We start from the raw sequence: 6836 nt of genomic DNA on the forward strand, positions 1-6836 counted from the left end.
TAGCAAAGAAATGGGATATGAGAAAGGGAAGGCATTTCTCTGTTATGCAGAAAGAGAGGTGAACACATAAGATAGAATATAGGCAGGGATAAAGTTCCAGGAACATCAGCAGTCACAAGTGTTTCAGCATCACAACAGAGTGCTCAAATGGCATCCATGATAGGAGTTATTATGCTTTTCTGATGCTAGGACTAGGAATCGGAAGTGTAATGAAATGTCCAAGATTATAGTGAGTGACAGCAAGCTGAATTTGATTTCATCACATTTTCTCTCCCTATCCAATGCTCTTTGAGCTATACAATAACTCTCTGCTCAAGTGAGGTATTGCCATGATTAAATAGCAGGAAAGGAAAAGATGAGACAATCATAGAATCTTGACATTATTGATGACTGTTTTTCTCTATTAGATTCACAATTTTTTTGAGCTCTATATTTCTGTGTATAATCTCTCAGTTTGCTGATCTTATTTCTGGTTTTCCCACATTTAAACTTGTTTATGTGTGGCATTATATATCATATTTTGTGTTTTGCTCACCGGGATGAGAAAACTCACTTGTATAAAGGAAGAGTTACAGATGTGGATATTGCATCTATCGTAATTGCTTAATTCTGAGAATGTACTAGGCATTTCACAGGACATTTGTATGCTGCTCACAAAAAAAAAAGCCAAACATGCATAAAACCAAAATGAATTCACTCAATACAGGCCTATGATGGCACAACAACTGCAAGGATATTTATTTTTGAAGAATATAAATGAACAAATGAATACATATATATATATCTTATTGCTACTGCTACTAATAATAATCCCTTTTTAAAGTATGGTTAATAATTTCCAAAAGTCCTTTAGTATTTTCATTTGTTTTTCAGAACACTTGTGTGAAATACAATCTGTTCTGCTCCAACCCATTAAATGGATCTGAGCCTTCTCGGAGCTGAAATGTGAAACACATGTAAAACCAGGCAACAAAAGCAACAGTGTCTGACTCCAGTAGTCACCCAGATTACCTATAGGTTTTTGTCCTCATCTCTGTAGCTCTTCACCTATTTTGCTTTTATACACCAATTACTCATATCATTGTCAGGTCATCCATGTTTTGAGAACCTACTTTTCTAGCTTGTCAACCTTGGCCCATCTCTCTTGTCCTCTGAAAATGCGTGAACTCTCTGTTTTGCCTGATGGACAATTTGGGATGAAGTATCCTCGTACTATTAGCCCTAACCTTGAATAACCTACACCAGCTGAACCATTCCATGATCTGGCTCAACAGGTGTTAAGGGTTGAATTATGCTTCCCCAAAAGACATGTTCAAGTCCTAACCCCTGGCCCTGTGAGTGGACCTTATTTGGAAATAGAGTTATTTTTTTACGTGATTCGATAAAATGAAGCCAAACTGGATTAGGGTGGCACCTAATCTAGGATTACTGTTTTCCTTATAAGAAGAGAAAATTTGGACACAGACCCAAATAGACACAGAGGAAAATGTCAAGTGATGACTGAGGTAGAGATCTAAACCCAAGGATTATCACCACCTCCCTAGAAGCTAGGAAGAGGCAAGGAAGGATTATCCCAGATTGATTTTGGGTTCCTAGCCTCTAGAATTTGAGACAATAAATTTCTGCTGTTTAAAGCCATCGAGTTTGGGGTGCTTTGTTACAGCAGCCCTAGGAAACTAACACAGCAAGGGAAGGGGAATAATTTAAGCAAATCTTGTGGCCACAGGTTCTGTGTGCTGCCACTGGATTTGATTCCTTGCTGGACATTCTTTCAGTTTCTCCAAGCAGCCTTACTTAATGCAGTCTAAAACAGGAAATACCAAAACTTGGTAGGATTCACTGGATAAAACATAGGAAGGAAACAGAATAAGGAGGTTAGAACTGGACTAGAGCTGGGCAAGAGAAAGAGAGACAGCGTATCAGCTGGAAGCATTGGGTCTGAAAGCTCTCTAGGAATCCAGCCTTATTCAAGGACACCAGCTACCATGTGCTATAGTGAGGGTTCAAATTCCATTATGTCTGCTCCAAAACTTGTGCTCTTTTTGTTACACCAGGCTGGTGAAAAGGTGTCATAACACAGTCAAGTAGAATTAGAGTCCAGAAATAGAGCACCAAGTATTAGTGGGAAAACAGAATACTAGAAGACCAAGATATAGAAATGACAATTTCTATTAACCAGTTATTATTGAGTGCTATGCTGGATTGTCTTTTAGCATCTCAGCAATATTCCTGTTCCTTTCCACACTCTCCTATGTACCTCCAGGTTTGGAAGTCTGGAAACCATATTTCTGAGTACTCTTGCCACAAGTTGAGAGTACACTTTTGGGAGGGCTTCGCGTAAGATTTAGAAGACTGAAGAGAAAGAGAAGTCATTGTTCTGTTCATAAAGAGGCAGAGATACATGGGGAAGTTGAAAATGTGAAGTTTTTGTGGTTTCAGGGAAAGTTCCTGAAATCTCCTACTTTGGCTATTGCAAGCAGCTGAGATCATAGGATGCTGATACCTGCAATTCTTGTACCTCCCAATATCCTAAATACGAGACAGGTCACTGCTGACTTCGGCCACCAAAACCCTTGCAGCAGTTTTTTTAAAAACATGTTTTATTGAGATATATCCACACATCATACAATCCAAAGGTTAGACTCAATGGCTTTTAGTATAAACACAGAGTTGTGCATTCATCGTGAAAATCAATTCTAGAACATTTTCATTACTCCAAAAAGAAAAATCCCATACCCCTTAGCAGTCACTTCTCTATCCCTCTGTCATTTCCCAGCCCTACCTAATGACAAACCTATTTCATCTCTATAGATTTATTTATATTTACATTTTAAATAAATGGAATTATATAGTATGCAATTCTTTGTCTGATTTTTTCACTGAGCATATTGTATTTTAATTATTTTTTTAATTAGAAGTTGCAGATTTACAGTAAGTTCATGTAAAAATACAGCATTCCATTATACCTCTCTACTGTTGACGTTTTACATTGGTGTGGTGTCTTTGTTGCAATTGATGCAAGAATATTAAAATCTTACTAACTACAATCCATAATTTACATTGGGTGAATTTTTTCCCATATACCACCCTATTATCAGCACCTTGTTATAGTGTCATAACTTTCATAAAATAACATTCTTAAGTTGCAGTATTAACCCCAGTCCTTTGTCCGCAACAGTATTCACTGTGCCACACAATCCCATGTTATATCTTCCAACTTTCATTATAGCACTATACATGATTCAAAACTTCCTATTTCAGCCATAAAAACAAACAAAATTCACACTGTTAACTACACTCACCATAATGGCTGCCGTCACCACTGTCCATTTGCAAACTTTTAATTATTCTAAAGAAAAGTTCTGCACAAATTAAGCAGCAGTTCCCCATTCTCTAATCCCAATTTGTCACCTAGTGACCTAAATTTTAATTCTCACCCTCTGAGTTTATTGATAATAATCAGGTCATATCAGGGCACCCATACAATATTTTCTGTTTTCTATCTGGCTTATTTCACTCAATGTAATGTCCTCAGGGTTCATCTATGTTGTCACCTGCATCAGGACTTTGTCCCTTTTTACAGTAAATATTATTCCATCATATATATATGACCACACTTTATACATTCATCAGTTGATGGACACTTGGCTTGATTCCAACTTTTGGCAAAGGGGAATAATGCCTCTGTGAACACTGGTGTGAAAATATCTGTTCAAATCCCTGCTTTCAATTCTTCTGAGTAAATACCAAGTAGTGGAATTGCCAGGTCATATGGTAATTTATTTAGCTTCCTGAGGAACTGCGAAACTGTCTTCCAGCAGCTATACCATTTTCCAATCCCACCAGTAATGAGTACATTATATCTATATCTCCACATCTTCTCTAACACTTGTAACTTTATTTTATTTTAATAGTAGCCGTTCTGCTGGGTATGAAATGGTATCACTCTGTGGTTTTGATTTGCATAATCCTATTACTTAGGGATGCTGCACTTCTTTTTATATGATTTTTAGCCATTCGTATATGCTCTTTGGAGAAATGTCTATTCAAGTTTTTGCCCTATTTTTAAATTGGGTTGTTTGTCCTTTTATTGTGAGTTTCAGGATTTCTTTATACATTCTCAAAAGGAAACCTTTATCAGATATGTGGTTACCAATTATTTTCTCCTATTGAGTAGGTTGTCTTTTCACTTTCGTAACAAAGTTCTTTGAGGCACAGATGTTTTTCATTTTGAGATGGTCCCATTTATCCTTTTTTTCTTTTGGGGCTTGTGCTTTAGGTGTAACATATAAGAAACCATTGACTAATACATGATTCTGATGAAGTTTTCTTATATTTTCTTTTAGGAATTTCATTGTCCTGGCTCTTATTTTAGGCCTTTCATATATTTTGAGTTTATTTTTGTATATGGTATAAGATAGGTGTCCTCTTTCATTATTTTGCATATGAATATCCAATTTTCCCAGCACCATTTGTTGAGGAAGCTATTCTTTTCCAATTGAGTGGACTTGACAACCTTGTTGAAAGTAAACTAGCTATAGATGTGAGCATCTATTTCTGAACTCTCAAGTTGGTTCCATTGGTCCATTTATCTATCTTTGTGCTAGTACTATGCTGTTTTAATCACTGTAGCTTTGTAATATGCTTTGAAGTCAGGAAATGTAAGTCCTCCGACTTTGTTCTTCTTTTTCAAGATATTTTTGGCTCTTTGCAGCCCCTTATTCTTCCAATTAAATTTGCTTTACCATATCTGCAAAATAGACTGTTGGAATTTTAATTGGGACTGCATTAAATCTGTAAATCATTTTAGGGAGACTTGACATCTTAACTACAATTAGTTTTCCATCCCTGAACATGGAATGCCTTTCCATTGATTAGGTCTTCTTTGATTTCTTTGAGCAATGTATGGTAGATTTCTGTGTACACATCATTTATATCATTTGTTAAATTATGCCTAGATAATTGATTCTTTTAGTTGGATTAGAAATGGGATTTTTTTCTTGATTTCCTCTCAGCATGCTCATTACTACTGTACAGAAATACTACTGATTTGTTCATATTGATCTTGTACTCCACTGCATTGCTGAATTCATTTATTAGCTCTAGCAGCTTTACTTTGAATTCATTTATTAGGTCTAGCAGCTTTATTGTTGATTTTTGGGGACTTTCTATGTATAGGATCATGTCATCTGCGAATAGTGAAAGTTTTCATTGTTCCTTTTCAATTTTGATGCTTTTATTTCTTTTCCTTGCCAAATTACTCTGATTAGAACTTCCAATACAATGTAGAATAACAGTGGTGACAGTGGGCAGACTTGTCTTGTTCCAGATCTTAGAATAAAGCTTTTAGTCATCATTGAGTATGATATTATCTGTGAGGTTTTCATATATGACATTTATCATATTGAGGAAGTTTCCCTCTAACCCTCCTTTTTTAGTGTTTTTATAAAGAAAAGATACTGAATTTTGCCAAGTGCCTTTTCTGCATCAATTGACATGATCAAGTGATTTTCCTTTTTTTTTTTTTTTGATATGGTACATTATATTGATTTTCTTGTGTTGAATCCCCCTTGTATACCTGGGATAAAACCCATTTGATCATGGTTTACAATTGTTTTGATGCCTAGTGGGATTCAATTGGTAAGTATTTTGTTGAATATTTTCGAAAATATATTCATAAGAGAAATTGGCCTGTAATTTTCTTTTTGTGTAGTATCTTTACCTGGCTTTGGTATTAGGATGATGTTGGCCTCATAGAATGTGTCAGTAGTACCTCCTCTTATTCAACTTTTTGGAAGAATTTGAGCAGCATTGAGATTAATCCTTGTTGGAAAGATTGGGAAAATGCACCTGTGAAGCCAACTGGTCCTGGTTTTTTTTGTTAGGAGGCTTTTGATGACTGATTCAATCTCTTTACTTGTAATTGGTCTGTTGAGATCTTCTATTACTTGTAGAGTCAGTATAGTTGTTTGCATATTCCGAGGAATTTGTCCATTACGTTCAGTTCATTGATTTGTTGGCATACAGTTATTCATAGTATCCTTTCATGATCCTTTTTATTTCTCTGGGGGCAATAGTAATGCCCTCCATCTCATTTCTGATTTTATTTATTTGTGTATCTTCTTTTTTTTTCTTTGACAACAAGCTAAGGGTTTGTCAATTTTACACTTGAAAAGGTTTTGTCAATCTTTTCAAATAACCAATTTTTGGTTTTGTTAATTCTCTCTGTTGTTTTTTATTTCAATTTCATTTATTTCTGCTCTAGTCATTGTTTCCTGCTGATAGCTTTGGGGTTAGTTTCCTGTTCTTTTTTATTTCCTCCATATGTACAGTTAGGTCTTTGATTTTAGCTCCTTCTTCTCTTTTAATATAAGCCTTAAGGGCTATAAATTTCTCTCTCAGCACTGACTTCGCTGACTTCCACAAGTCTAATATGTGGAATGTTTTCATTCATCATAAGATATTTACTGATTTCCCTCACAATTTCTTCTTTAACCCACTGTTTATTTATAGGGTACTATTTAACTTGCGTTTATTTGTGGATTTTCCAGTTCTCTGCCTGTTAATGACTTACAGCTTCATTCCACTGTGTTCAGAGAAGTTGCTTTGTATGATTTCAATCTTTCTAAATGTATTGAGCCTGGCTTTGTGACCCAGCATACGGTCTAACCTGGAGAATGATCCATGTCCAGTTGAGAAGAATGTATATACTACTGTTTTGGGATCCAATGTTCCGTATATCTCTGTTAAGTCTAGCTCAATTATTATATTATTCAAGTTTTCTGTTTTCCTTATTGATCGTCCATCTAGGTCTTCTATCTATTTATGAGAATGGT

The sequence above is a fragment of the Tamandua tetradactyla genome, chromosome X, assembly GCF_023851605.1.
Source record: "Tamandua tetradactyla isolate mTamTet1 chromosome X, mTamTet1.pri, whole genome shotgun sequence".
Classification (NCBI taxonomy): domain Eukaryota; kingdom Metazoa; phylum Chordata; class Mammalia; order Pilosa; family Myrmecophagidae; genus Tamandua; species Tamandua tetradactyla.